The sequence below is a fragment of the Schistocerca piceifrons genome, unplaced genomic scaffold (assembly GCF_021461385.2).
Source record: "Schistocerca piceifrons isolate TAMUIC-IGC-003096 unplaced genomic scaffold, iqSchPice1.1 HiC_scaffold_568, whole genome shotgun sequence".
Taxonomy (NCBI): Eukaryota; Metazoa; Arthropoda; class Insecta; order Orthoptera; family Acrididae; genus Schistocerca; species Schistocerca piceifrons.
The window spans coordinates 19,276-31,585 of NW_025728808.1; the positions used below are offsets into that span (position 1 = coordinate 19,276).

The following is a 12,310-nucleotide window of genomic DNA, read 5'->3' on the forward strand; positions in this document are numbered from 1 at the left end:
TGTGATGACCAAAAGATCATCACCCTGCGTGGAAGTTGACAGAGGATCCGAACCCGACTCGTCGGGAAGCGCTACAGCATTCACTCGGCAATGGCCATAATATCTTGAATACACTGGTTCTCAACCGATAAAGAGAAAATGAAAGAAAATGTCCGATTGCCGATGCGTAACAACTTTGGCCCTTGTCAGTACTTGGGCGGGTGAGCGCATGGGAACACAGGGCACTATTTGCACTTTTACTTCCTATTTTTGTTTCTCCTTTGTTTTCGGAGCTACAGCCCGATTCGGTCAGGGAGACGCCACCGTGAAATGAAGGGGGCGTGCTGTGTGTCCATCGCCTCGCCTCTCCTTACCTCTCTCAGTCGTTTCTCGTGCTTGTCGTTTTGATAAAGGCCGATTTGAGAGCGTCAGCTCTCGCGTCAGCTGAGCAAAGTCGAGACAAGTCGAGACACGAGACAAGTCGAGACACACTAAGGGCTGGTATGCAGCGAGTAAGAGGGCGAAAAAACAATAATTTAAGAGCGCGTGGCAAAAGTACTCATACGCGAAATTAAAAGCCTGCTGCGGTGGCCGGGAATCGAACGCGGATCAACTGCTTGGAAGGCAACTATGCTGACCATTACACCACCACCGCACAAGCGAGCGCCGCGCGTCCGCGCTGTGTCGGCTTCCCGCCAGTCGGCAGCGGCCGAAGGTGATCGTACCTGGCAGGCGCATTTCGAGGCAGGCTAGGGGAGCACATCCAGACGCATTCGGACAGCGTATCCGCGCACATTTCGCATCCTTTGGCAAGAGTTGGGCGCCGGCGACGCAAGAGTACGCAGAGGACCGCGTTCTGGCGGCATTTTTAAGCAGTGCAGTGCAGGATTCAGCGTCTGCAGCATCTTTCCCACAGAATGCTACGGCGCTTGACGGCAGTCCCACTTTCCCTTGAGACATCTGCTCGGGAAGCAGCGTCAAGTTACCGCTGGCCCCAGCATCGGTGGTTCAGTGGTAGAATGCTCGCCTGCCACGCGGGCGGCCCGGGTTCGATTCCCGGCCGATGCATCATTTTGCTTTTCCCGCGATGATGCTGCCGCGTGGCTTGAGCGCTTGAGATGCACGATCCACAAGAATGTGTAGCTGGATTTCCCTTGAGAAGGACCGAGAACGCAGCACTCGCGGGTCCCCACTAGGACGCTCGCATCATGTTCTACAGACTAGCGTCGGCCTGGCCTCACAAGTTGCTGGGTCCGGGTGCCTCCGAGGCTCTGAACTTTAACGACAAGGAGTGCTGCCTATCGTTGCAACAGCTGCAGCAGCACCGCAATCAACTGGGCCGGCAGTGCACGTGTAGCAACAGAACACGTTATCCAGGAAGTACAGTGTCTCTACGTCTAATATTGGGTACGGTATTTACCCAGTTTCCAGGACAAGCGGTGCACCCGTGCCTCGGTAGCGCAGTAGGCAGCGCGTAAGTCTCATAATCTTAAGGTCGTGAGTTCGATCCTCACCCGGGGCATTTAATTTTCTGTGACTGATGGTGGTGCTGTTGCTAGGGCGCCAACGTATTTCTTGTTTGTTATCCACAACGTTTCAACGCTTCAGCGGGAAAATGTTTACTTCCTGTTATTGCTACTTACAGCTTCCCTTTTCCTCTTCTCCCAGCAGAGCATGAAGCCAAAAGCATTGCTCTGCGACTTTTGAGGTGCGCGCCTTGCCAGTCAGTATGTGCAAAGATGCTCGCAAAGAGAGAGGGGCGCCGACGCGGCACTCGACACGAAATGCGCCAAGCGACCGTACGAACGGTCGAACGAAACGTCCACATCCGGTGTGGTCTAGTGGCTAGGATACCTGGCTTTCACCCAGGAGGCCCGGGTTCGATTCCCGGTACCGGAACGGAATTTTTTCCACACGAATCGTGGCAAGTTTGAGCTGTCCGAGCAGCCGTTTGCCGTCCTGCTCGCAATATAGCTACTGTTTCGTGACCGTCAGCAGAATATAGACTAGGGAAGCAGACACACGACGACCATAGAAAAGGTGTATGGCTTCATGCCACCTGTTTCCAGCGTAGGGCTGAGCAACTGCATCTGCCGAGGCCCGTTAGCTCAGTTGGTTAGAGCGTCGTGCTAATAACGCGAAGGTCGTGGGTTCGATCCCCCCACGGGCCACTACTCTTTTACTACTACGAAAAGGCAGCGCCGATTTCAGCTGGCGAGTGTGATGTCCAAAAGATCATCACCCTGCGTGGAAGTTGACAGAGGATCCGAACCCGACTCGTCGGGAAGCGCTACAGCATTCACTCGGCAATGGCCATAATATCTTGAATACACTGGTTCTCAACCGATAAAGAGAAAATGAAAGAAAATGTCCGATTGCCGATGCGTAACAACTTTGGCCCTTGTCAGTACTTGGGCGGGTGAGCGCATGGGAACACAGGGCACTATTTGCACTTTTACTTCCTATTTTTGTTTCTCCTTTGTTTTCGGAGCTACAGCCCGATTCGGTCAGGGAGACGCCACCGTGAAATGAAGGGGGCGTGCTGTGTGTCCATCGCCTCGCCTCTCCTTACCTCTCTCAGTCGTTTCTCGTGCTTGTCGTTTTGATAAAGGCCGATTTGAGAGCGTCAGCTCTCGCGTCAGCTGAGCAAAGTCGAGACAAGTCGAGACACGAGACAAGTCGAGACACACTAAGGGCTGGTATGCAGCGAGTAAGAGGGCGAAAAAACAATAATTTAAGAGCGCGTGGCAAAAGTACTCATACGCGAAATTAAAAGCCTGCTGCGGTGGCCGGGAATCGAACGCGGATCAACTGCTTGGAAGGCAACTATGCTGACCATTACACCACCACCGCACAAGCGAGCGCCGCGCGTCCGCGCTGTGTCGGCTTCCCGCCAGTCGGCAGCGGCCGAAGGTGATCGTACCTGGCAGGCGCATTTCGAGGCAGGCTAGGGGAGCACATCCAGACGCATTCGGACAGCGTATCCGCGCACATTTCGCATCCTTTGGCAAGAGTTGGGCGCCGGCGACGCAAGAGTACGCAGAGGACCGCGTTCTGGCGGCATTTTTAAGCAGTGCAGTGCAGGATTCAGCGTCTGCAGCATCTTTCCCACAGAATGCTACGGCGCTTGACGGCAGTCCCACTTTCCCTTGAGACATCTGCTCGGGAAGCAGCGTCAAGTTACCGCTGGCCCCAGCATCGGTGGTTCAGTGGTAGAATGCTCGCCTGCCACGCGGGCGGCCCGGGTTCGATTCCCGGCCGATGCATCATTTTGCTTTTCCCGCGATGATGCTGCCGCGTGGCTTGAGCGCTTGAGATGCACGATCCACAAGAATGTGTAGCTGGATTTCCCTTGAGAAGGACCGAGAACGCAGCACTCGCGGGTCCCCACTAGGACGCTCGCATCATGTTCTACAGACTAGCGTCGGCCTGGCCTCACAAGTTGCTGGGTCCGGGTGCCTCCGAGGCTCTGAACTTTAACGACAAGGAGTGCTGCCTATCGTTGCAACAGCTGCAGCAGCACCGCAATCAACTGGGCCGGCAGTGCACGTGTAGCAACAGAACACGTTATCCAGGAAGTACAGTGTCTCTACGTCTAATATTGGGTACGGTATTTACCCAGTTTCCAGGACAAGCGGTGCACCCGTGCCTCGGTAGCGCAGTAGGCAGCGCGTAAGTCTCATAATCTTAAGGTCGTGAGTTCGATCCTCACCCGGGGCATTTAATTTTCTGTGACTGATGGTGGTGCTGTTGCTAGGGCGCCAACGTATTTCTTGTTTGTTATCCACAACGTTTCAACGCTTCAGCGGGAAAATGTTTACTTCCTGTTATTGCTACTTACAGCTTCCCTTTTCCTCTTCTCCCAGCAGAGCATGAAGCCAAAAGCATTGCTCTGCGACGTTTGAGGTGCGCGCCTTGCCAGTCAGTATGTGCAAAGATGCTCGCAAAGAGAGAGGGGCGCCGACGCGGCACTCGACACGAAATGCGCCAAGCGACCGTACGAACGGTCGAACGAAACGTCCACATCCGGTGTGGTCTAGTGGCTAGGATACCTGGCTTTCACCCAGGAGGCCCGGGTTCGATTCCCGGTACCGGAACGGAATTTTTTCCACACGAATCGTGGCAAGTTCGAGCTGTCCGAGCAGCCGTTTGCCGTCCTGCTCGCAATATAGCTACTGTTTCGTGACCGTCAGCAGAATATAGACTAGGGAAGCAGACACACGACGACCATAGAAAAGGTGTATGGCTTCATGCCACCTGTTTCCAGCGTAGGGCTGAGCAACTGCATCTGCCGAGGCCCGTTAGCTCAGTTGGTTAGAGCGTCGTGCTAATAACGCGAAGGTCGTGGGTTCGATCCCCCCACGGGCCACTACTCTTTTACTACTACGAAAAGGCAGCGCCGATTTCAGCTGGCGAGTGTGATGTCCAAAAGATCATCACCCTGCGTGGAAGTTGACAGAGGATCCGAACCCGACTCGTCGGGAAGCGCTACAGCATTCACTCGGCAATGGCCATAATATCTTGAATACACTGGTTCTCAACCGATAAAGAGAAAATGAAAGAAAATGTCCGATTGCCGATGCGTAACAACTTTGGCCCTTGTCAGTACTTGGGCGGGTGAGCGCATGGGAACACAGGGCACTATTTGCACTTTTACTTCCTATTTTTGTTTCTCCTTTGTTTTCGGAGCTACAGCCCGATTCGGTCAGGGAGACGCCACCGTGAAATGAAGGGGGCGTGCTGTGTGTCCATCGCCTCGCCTCTCCTTACCTCTCTCAGTCGTTTCTCGTGCTTGTCGTTTTGATAAAGGCCGATTTGAGAGCGTCAGCTCTCGCGTCAGCTGAGCAAAGTCGAGACAAGTCGAGACACGAGACAAGTCGAGACACACTAAGGGCTGGTATGCAGCGAGTAAGAGGGCGAAAAAACAATAATTTAAGAGCGCGTGGCAAAAGTACTCATACGCGAAATTAAAAGCCTGCTGCGGTGGCCGGGAATCGAACGCGGATCAACTGCTTGGAAGGCAACTATGCTGACCATTACACCACCACCGCACAAGCGAGCGCCGCGCGTCCGCGCTGTGTCGGCTTCCCGCCAGTCGGCAGCGGCCGAAGGTGATCGTACCTGGCAGGCGCATTTCGAGGCAGGCTAGGGGAGCACATCCAGACGCATTCGGACAGCGTATCCGCGCACATTTCGCATCCTTTGGCAAGAGTTGGGCGCCGGCGACGCAAGAGTACGCAGAGGACCGCGTTCTGGCGGCATTTTTAAGCAGTGCAGTGCAGGATTCAGCGTCTGCAGCATCTTTCCCACAGAATGCTACGGCGCTTGACGGCAGTCCCACTTTCCCTTGAGACATCTGCTCGGGAAGCAGCGTCAAGTTACCGCTGGCCCCAGCATCGGTGGTTCAGTGGTAGAATGCTCGCCTGCCACGCGGGCGGCCCGGGTTCGATTCCCGGCCGATGCATCATTTTGCTTTTCCCGCGATGATGCTGCCGCGTGGCTTGAGCGCTTGAGATGCACGATCCACAAGAATGTGTAGCTGGATTTCCCTTGAGAAGGACCGAGAACGCAGCACTCGCGGGTCCCCACTAGGACGCTCGCATCATGTTCTACAGACTAGCGTCGGCCTGGCCTCACAAGTTGCTGGGTCCGGGTGCCTCCGAGGCTCTGAACTTTAACGACAAGGAGTGCTGCCTATCGTTGCAACAGCTGCAGCAGCACCGCAATCAACTGGGCCGGCAGTGCACGTGTAGCAACAGAACACGTTATCCAGGAAGTACAGTGTCTCTACGTCTAATATTGGGTACGGTATTTACCCAGTTTCCAGGACAAGCGGTGCACCCGTGCCTCGGTAGCGCAGTAGGCAGCGCGTAAGTCTCATAATCTTAAGGTCGTGAGTTCGATCCTCACCCGGGGCATTTAATTTTCTGTGACTGATGGTGGTGCTGTTGCTAGGGCGCCAACGTATTTCTTGTTTGTTATCCACAACGTTTCAACGCTTCAGCGGGAAAATGTTTACTTCCTGTTATTGCTACTTACAGCTTCCCTTTTCCTCTTCTCCCAGCAGAGCATGAAGCCAAAAGCATTGCTCTGCGACGTTTGAGGTGCGCGCCTTGCCAGTCAGTATGTGCAAAGATGCTCGCAAAGAGAGAGGGGCGCCGACGCGGCACTCGACACGAAATGCGCCAAGCGACCGTACGAACGGTCGAACGAAACGTCCACATCCGGTGTGGTCTAGTGGCTAGGATACCTGGCTTTCACCCAGGAGGCCCGGGTTCGATTCCCGGTACCGGAACGGAATTTTTTCCACACGAATCGTGGCAAGTTCGAGCTGTCCGAGCAGCCGTTTGCCGTCCTGCTCGCAATATAGCTACTGTTTCGTGACCGTCAGCAGAATATAGACTAGGGAAGCAGACACACGACGACCATAGAAAAGGTGTATGGCTTCATGCCACCTGTTTCCAGCGTAGGGCTGAGCAACTGCATCTGCCGAGGCCCGTTAGCTCAGTTGGTTAGAGCGTCGTGCTAATAACGCGAAGGTCGTGGGTTCGATCCCCCCACGGGCCACTACTCTTTTACTACTACGAAAAGGCAGCGCCGATTTCAGCTGGCGAGTGTGATGTCCAAAAGATCATCACCCTGCGTGGAAGTTGACAGAGGATCCGAACCCGACTCGTCGGGAAGCGCTACAGCATTCACTCGGCAATGGCCATAATATCTTGAATACACTGGTTCTCAACCGATAAAGAGAAAATGAAAGAAAATGTCCGATTGCCGATGCGTAACAACTTTGGCCCTTGTCAGTACTTGGGCGGGTGAGCGCATGGGAACACAGGGCACTATTTGCACTTTTACTTCCTATTTTTGTTTCTCCTTTGTTTTCGGAGCTACAGCCCGATTCGGTCAGGGAGACGCCACCGTGAAATGAAGGGGGCGTGCTGTGTGTCCATCGCCTCGCCTCTCCTTACCTCTCTCAGTCGTTTCTCGTGCTTGTCGTTTTGATAAAGGCCGATTTGAGAGCGTCAGCTCTCGCGTCAGCTGAGCAAAGTCGAGACAAGTCGAGACACGAGACAAGTCGAGACACACTAAGGGCTGGTATGCAGCGAGTAAGAGGGCGAAAAAACAATAATTTAAGAGCGCGTGGCAAAAGTACTCATACGCGAAATTAAAAGCCTGCTGCGGTGGCCGGGAATCGAACGCGGATCAACTGCTTGGAAGGCAACTATGCTGACCATTACACCACCACCGCACAAGCGAGCGCCGCGCGTCCGCGCTGTGTCGGCTTCCCGCCAGTCGGCAGCGGCCGAAGGTGATCGTACCTGGCAGGCGCATTTCGAGGCAGGCTAGGGGAGCACATCCAGACGCATTCGGACAGCGTATCCGCGCACATTTCGCATCCTTTGGCAAGAGTTGGGCGCCGGCGACGCAAGAGTACGCAGAGGACCGCGTTCTGGCGGCATTTTTAAGCAGTGCAGTGCAGGATTCAGCGTCTGCAGCATCTTTCCCACAGAATGCTACGGCGCTTGACGGCAGTCCCACTTTCCCTTGAGACATCTGCTCGGGAAGCAGCGTCAAGTTACCGCTGGCCCCAGCATCGGTGGTTCAGTGGTAGAATGCTCGCCTGCCACGCGGGCGGCCCGGGTTCGATTCCCGGCCGATGCATCATTTTGCTTTTCCCGCGATGATGCTGCCGCGTGGCTTGAGCGCTTGAGATGCACGATCCACAAGAATGTGTAGCTGGATTTCCCTTGAGAAGGACCGAGAACGCAGCACTCGCGGGTCCCCACTAGGACGCTTCTACAGACTAGCGTCGGCCTGGCCTCACAAGTTGCTGGGTCCGGGTGCCTCCGAGGCTCTGAACTTTAACGACAAGGAGTGCTGCCTATCGTTGCAACAGCTGCAGCAGCACCGCAATCAACTGGGCCGGCAGTGCACGTGTAGCAACAGAACACGTTATCCAGGAAGTACAGTGTCTCTACGTCTAATATTGGGTACGGTATTTACCCAGTTTCCAGGACAAGCGGTGCACCCGTGCCTCGGTAGCGCAGTAGGCAGCGCGTAAGTCTCATAATCTTAAGGTCGTGAGTTCGATCCTCACCCGGGGCATTTAATTTTCTGTGACTGATGGTGGTGCTGTTGCTAGGGCGCCAACGTATTTCTTGTTTGTTATCCACAACGTTTCAACGCTTCAGCGGGAAAATGTTTACTTCCTGTTATTGCTACTTACAGCTTCCCTTTTCCTCTTCTCCCAGCAGAGCATGAAGCCAAAAGCATTGCTCTGCGGCGTTTGAGGTGCGCGCCTTGCCAGTCAGTATGTGCAAAGATGCTCGCAAAGAGAGAGGGGCGCCGACGCGGCACTCGACACGAAATGCGCCAAGCGACCGTACGAACGGTCGAACGAAACGTCCACATCCGGTGTGGTCTAGTGGCTAGGATACCTGGCTTTCACCCAGGAGGCCCGGGTTCGATTCCCGGTACCGGAACGGAATTTTTTCCACACGAATCGTGGCAAGTTTGAGCTGTCCGAGCAGCCGTTTGCCGTCCTGCTCGCAATATAGCTACTGTTTCGTGACCGTCAGCAGAATATAGACTAGGGAAGCAGACACACGACGACCATAGAAATGGTGTATGGCTTCATGCCACCTGTTTCCAGCGTAGGGCTGAGCAGCTGCATCTGCCGAGGCCCGTTAGCTCAGTTGGTTAGAGCGTCGTGCTAATAACGCGAAGGTCGTGGGTTCGATCCCCCCACGGGCCACTACTCTTTTACTACTACGAAAAGGCAGCGCCGATTTCAGCTGGCGAGTGTGATGACCAAAAGATCATCACCCTGCGTGGAAGTTGACAGAGGATCCGAACCCGACTCGTCGGGAAGCGCTACAGCATTCACTCGGCAATGGCCATAATATCTTGAATACACTGGTTCTCAACCGATAAAGAGAAAATGAAAGAAAATGTCCGATTGCCGATGCGTAACAACTTTGGCCCTTGTCAGTACTTGGGCGGGTGAGCGCATGGGAACACAGGGCACTATTTGCACTTTTACTTCCTATTTTTGTTTCTCCTTTGTTTTCGGAGCTACAGCCCGATTCGGTCAGGGAGACGCCACCGTGAAATGAAGGGGGCGTGCTGTGTGTCCATCGCCTCGCCTCTCCTTACCTCTCTCAGTCGTTTCTCGTGCTTGTCGTTTTGATAAAGGCCGATTTGAGAGCGTCAGCTCTCGCGTCAGCTGAGCAAAGTCGAGACAAGTCGAGACACGAGACAAGTCGAGACACACTAAGGGCTGGTATGCAGCGAGTAAGAGGGCGAAAAAACAATAATTTAAGAGCGCGTGGCAAAAGTACTCATACGCGAAATTAAAAGCCTGCTGCGGTGGCCGGGAATCGAACGCGGATCAACTGCTTGGAAGGCAACTATGCTGACCATTACACCACCACCGCACAAGCGAGCGCCGCGCGTCCGCGCTGTGTCGGCTTCCCGCCAGTCGGCAGCGGCCGAAGGTGATCGTACCTGGCAGGCGCATTTCGAGGCAGGCTAGGGGAGCACATCCAGACGCATTCGGACAGCGTATCCGCGCACATTTCGCATCCTTTGGCAAGAATTGGGCGCCGGCGACGCAAGAGTACGCAGAGGACCGCGTTCTGGCGGCATTTTTAAGCAGTGCAGTGCAGGATTCAGCGTCTGCAGCATCTTTCCCACAGAATGCTACGGCGCTTGACGGCAGTCCCACTTTCCCTTGAGACATCTGCTCGGGAAGCAGCGTCAAGTTACCGCTGGCCCCAGCATCGGTGGTTCAGTGGTAGAATGCTCGCCTGCCACGCGGGCGGCCCGGGTTCGATTCCCGGCCGATGCATCATTTTGCTTTTCCCGCGATGATGCTGCCGCGTGGCTTGAGCGCTTGAGATGCACGATCCACAAGAATGTGTAGCTGGATTTCCCTTGAGAAGGACCGAGAACGCAGCACTCGCGGGTCCCCACTAGGACGCTCGCATCATGTTCTACAGACTAGCGTCGGCCTGGCCTCACAAGTTGCTGGGTCCGGGTGCCTCCGAGGCTCTGAACTTTAACGACAAGGAGTGCTGCCTATCGTTGCAACAGCTGCAGCAGCACCGCAATCAACTGGGCCGGCAGTGCACGTGTAGCAACAGAACACGTTATCCAGGAAGTACAGTGTCTCTACGTCTAATATTGGGTACGGTATTTACCCAGTTTCCAGGACAAGCGGTGCACCCGTGCCTCGGTAGCGCAGTAGGCAGCGCGTAAGTCTCATAATCTTAAGGTCGTGAGTTCGATCCTCACCCGGGGCATTTAATTTTCTGTGACTGATGGTGGTGCTGTTGCTAGGGCGCCAACGTATTTCTTGTTTGTTATCCACAACGTTTCAACGCTTCAGCGGGAAAATGTTTACTTCCTGTTATTGCTACTTACAGCTTCCCTTTTCCTCTTCTCCCAGCAGAGCATGAAGCCAAAAGCATTGCTCTGCGACGTTTGAGGTGCGCGCCTTGCCAGTCAGTATGTGCAAAGATGCTCGCAAAGAGAGAGGGGCGCCGACGCGGCACTCGACACGAAATGCACCAAGCGACCGTACGAACGGTCGAACGAAACGTCCACATCCGGTGTGGTCTAGTGGCTAGGATACCTGGCTTTCACCCAGGAGGCCCGGGTTCGATTCCCGGTACCGGAACGGAATTTTTTCCACACGAATCGTGGCAAGTTCGAGCTGTCCGAGCAGCCGTTTGCCGTCCTGCTCGCAATATAGCTACTGTTTCGTGACCGTCAGCAGAATATAGACTAGGGAAGCAGACACACGACGACCATAGAAAAGGTGTATGGCTTCATGCCACCTGTTTCCAGCGTAGGGCTGAGCAACTGCATCTGCCGAGGCCCGTTAGCTCAGTTGGTTAGAGCGTCGTGCTAATAACGCGAAGGTCGTGGGTTCGATCCCCCCACGGGCCACTACTCTTTTACTACTACGAAAAGGCAGCGCCGATTTCAGCTGGCGAGTGTGATGTCCAAAAGATCATCACCCTGCGTGGAAGTTGACAGAGGATCCGAACCCGACTCGTCGGGAAGCGCTACAGCATTCACTCGGCAATGGCCATAATATCTTGAATACACTGGTTCTCAACCGATAAAGAGAAAATGAAAGAAAATGTCCGATTGCCGATGCGTAACAACTTTGGCCCTTGTCAGTACTTGGGCGGGTGAGCGCATGGGAACACAGGGCACTATTTGCACTTTTACTTCCTATTTTTGTTTCTCCTTTGTTTTCGGAGCTACAGCCCGATTCGGTCAGGGAGACGCCACCGTGAAATGAAGGGGGCGTGCTGTGTGTCCATCGCCTCGCCTCTCCTTACCTCTCTCAGTCGTTTCTCGTGCTTGTCGTTTTGATAAAGGCCGATTTGAGAGCGTCAGCTCTCGCGTCAGCTGAGCAAAGTCGAGACAAGTCGAGACACGAGACAAGTCGAGACACACTAAGGGCTGGTATGCAGCGAGTAAGAGGGCGAAAAAACAATAATTTAAGAGCGCGTGGCAAAAGTACTCATACGCGAAATTAAAAGCCTGCTGCGGTGGCCGGGAATCGAACGCGGATCAACTGCTTGGAAGGCAACTATGCTGACCATTACACCACCACCGCACAAGCGAGCGCCGCGCGTCCGCGCTGTGTCGGCTTCCCGCCAGTCGGCAGCGGCCGAAGGTGATCGTACCTGGCAGGCGCATTTCGAGGCAGGCTAGGGGAGCACATCCAGACGCATTCGGACAGCGTATCCGCGCACATTTCGCATCCTTTGGCAAGAGTTGGGCGCCGGCGACGCAAGAGTACGCAGAGGACCGCGTTCTGGCGGCATTTTTAAGCAGTGCAGTGCAGGATTCAGCGTCTGCAGCATCTTTCCCACAGAATGCTACGGCGCTTGACGGCAGTCCCACTTTCCCTTGAGACATCTGCTCGGGAAGCAGCGTCAAGTTACCGCTGGCCCCAGCATCGGTGGTTCAGTGGTAGAATGCTCGCCTGCCACGCGGGCGGCCCGGGTTCGATTCCCGGCCGATGCATCATTTTGCTTTTCCCGCGATGATGCTGCCGCGTGGCTTGAGCGCTTGAGATGCACGATCCACAAGAATGTGTAGCTGGATTTCCCTTGAGAAGGACCGAGAACGCAGCACTCGCGGGTCCCCACTAGGACGCTCGCATCATGTTCTACAGACTAGCGTCGGCCTGGCCTCACAAGTTGCTGGGTCCGGGTGCCTCCGAGGCTCTGAACTTTAACGACAAGGAGTGCTGCCTATCGTTGCAACAGCTGCAGCAGCACCGCAATCAACTGGGCCGGCAGTGCAC

The 12,310-nt window shown here is 54.8% G+C and overlaps 27 non-coding genes across 27 annotated transcripts; 21 read left to right on the forward strand and 6 right to left on the reverse strand.

Moving 5' to 3' along the window:
• Positions 1-562: 562 nt before the first annotated feature.
• Trnag-ucc lies at positions 563-634 on the reverse strand. The gene has a single exon. It is a non-coding gene; the product is annotated as a tRNA-Gly (tRNA).
• A 342-nt stretch (positions 635-976) lies between these two features.
• On the forward strand, positions 977-1,047 carry Trnag-gcc. The gene has a single exon. It is a non-coding gene; the product is annotated as a tRNA-Gly (tRNA).
• A 381-nt stretch (positions 1,048-1,428) lies between these two features.
• Trnam-cau lies at positions 1,429-1,501 on the forward strand. Its single transcript has one exon. It is a non-coding gene; the product is annotated as a tRNA-Met (tRNA).
• A 305-nt stretch (positions 1,502-1,806) lies between these two features.
• On the forward strand, positions 1,807-1,878 carry Trnae-uuc. The gene has a single exon. It is a non-coding gene; the product is annotated as a tRNA-Glu (tRNA).
• A 198-nt stretch (positions 1,879-2,076) lies between these two features.
• Positions 2,077-2,150, forward strand: Trnai-aau. Its single transcript has one exon. It is a non-coding gene; the product is annotated as a tRNA-Ile (tRNA).
• Positions 2,151-2,760: 610 nt separating this feature from the next.
• On the reverse strand, positions 2,761-2,832 carry Trnag-ucc. The gene has a single exon. It is a non-coding gene; the product is annotated as a tRNA-Gly (tRNA).
• A 342-nt stretch (positions 2,833-3,174) lies between these two features.
• Trnag-gcc lies at positions 3,175-3,245 on the forward strand. The gene has a single exon. It is a non-coding gene; the product is annotated as a tRNA-Gly (tRNA).
• A 381-nt stretch (positions 3,246-3,626) lies between these two features.
• Positions 3,627-3,699, forward strand: Trnam-cau. Its single transcript has one exon. It is a non-coding gene; the product is annotated as a tRNA-Met (tRNA).
• A 305-nt stretch (positions 3,700-4,004) lies between these two features.
• On the forward strand, positions 4,005-4,076 carry Trnae-uuc. The gene has a single exon. It is a non-coding gene; the product is annotated as a tRNA-Glu (tRNA).
• A 198-nt stretch (positions 4,077-4,274) lies between these two features.
• Trnai-aau lies at positions 4,275-4,348 on the forward strand. Its single transcript has one exon. It is a non-coding gene; the product is annotated as a tRNA-Ile (tRNA).
• A 610-nt stretch (positions 4,349-4,958) lies between these two features.
• Positions 4,959-5,030, reverse strand: Trnag-ucc. The gene has a single exon. It is a non-coding gene; the product is annotated as a tRNA-Gly (tRNA).
• A 342-nt stretch (positions 5,031-5,372) lies between these two features.
• On the forward strand, positions 5,373-5,443 carry Trnag-gcc. The gene has a single exon. It is a non-coding gene; the product is annotated as a tRNA-Gly (tRNA).
• Positions 5,444-5,824: 381 nt separating this feature from the next.
• Trnam-cau lies at positions 5,825-5,897 on the forward strand. The gene has a single exon. It is a non-coding gene; the product is annotated as a tRNA-Met (tRNA).
• A 305-nt stretch (positions 5,898-6,202) lies between these two features.
• Positions 6,203-6,274, forward strand: Trnae-uuc. The gene has a single exon. It is a non-coding gene; the product is annotated as a tRNA-Glu (tRNA).
• A 198-nt stretch (positions 6,275-6,472) lies between these two features.
• Positions 6,473-6,546, forward strand: Trnai-aau. The gene has a single exon. It is a non-coding gene; the product is annotated as a tRNA-Ile (tRNA).
• Positions 6,547-7,156: 610 nt separating this feature from the next.
• On the reverse strand, positions 7,157-7,228 carry Trnag-ucc. The gene has a single exon. It is a non-coding gene; the product is annotated as a tRNA-Gly (tRNA).
• Positions 7,229-7,570: 342 nt separating this feature from the next.
• On the forward strand, positions 7,571-7,641 carry Trnag-gcc. The gene has a single exon. It is a non-coding gene; the product is annotated as a tRNA-Gly (tRNA).
• Positions 7,642-8,012: 371 nt separating this feature from the next.
• On the forward strand, positions 8,013-8,085 carry Trnam-cau. Its single transcript has one exon. It is a non-coding gene; the product is annotated as a tRNA-Met (tRNA).
• A 305-nt stretch (positions 8,086-8,390) lies between these two features.
• On the forward strand, positions 8,391-8,462 carry Trnae-uuc. Its single transcript has one exon. It is a non-coding gene; the product is annotated as a tRNA-Glu (tRNA).
• Positions 8,463-8,660: 198 nt separating this feature from the next.
• On the forward strand, positions 8,661-8,734 carry Trnai-aau. Its single transcript has one exon. It is a non-coding gene; the product is annotated as a tRNA-Ile (tRNA).
• Positions 8,735-9,344: 610 nt separating this feature from the next.
• Trnag-ucc lies at positions 9,345-9,416 on the reverse strand. Its single transcript has one exon. It is a non-coding gene; the product is annotated as a tRNA-Gly (tRNA).
• Positions 9,417-9,758: 342 nt separating this feature from the next.
• On the forward strand, positions 9,759-9,829 carry Trnag-gcc. The gene has a single exon. It is a non-coding gene; the product is annotated as a tRNA-Gly (tRNA).
• A 381-nt stretch (positions 9,830-10,210) lies between these two features.
• On the forward strand, positions 10,211-10,283 carry Trnam-cau. Its single transcript has one exon. It is a non-coding gene; the product is annotated as a tRNA-Met (tRNA).
• Positions 10,284-10,588: 305 nt separating this feature from the next.
• On the forward strand, positions 10,589-10,660 carry Trnae-uuc. The gene has a single exon. It is a non-coding gene; the product is annotated as a tRNA-Glu (tRNA).
• A 198-nt stretch (positions 10,661-10,858) lies between these two features.
• On the forward strand, positions 10,859-10,932 carry Trnai-aau. The gene has a single exon. It is a non-coding gene; the product is annotated as a tRNA-Ile (tRNA).
• A 610-nt stretch (positions 10,933-11,542) lies between these two features.
• Positions 11,543-11,614, reverse strand: Trnag-ucc. The gene has a single exon. It is a non-coding gene; the product is annotated as a tRNA-Gly (tRNA).
• A 342-nt stretch (positions 11,615-11,956) lies between these two features.
• Positions 11,957-12,027, forward strand: Trnag-gcc. The gene has a single exon. It is a non-coding gene; the product is annotated as a tRNA-Gly (tRNA).
• Positions 12,028-12,310: the final 283 nt, after the last annotated feature.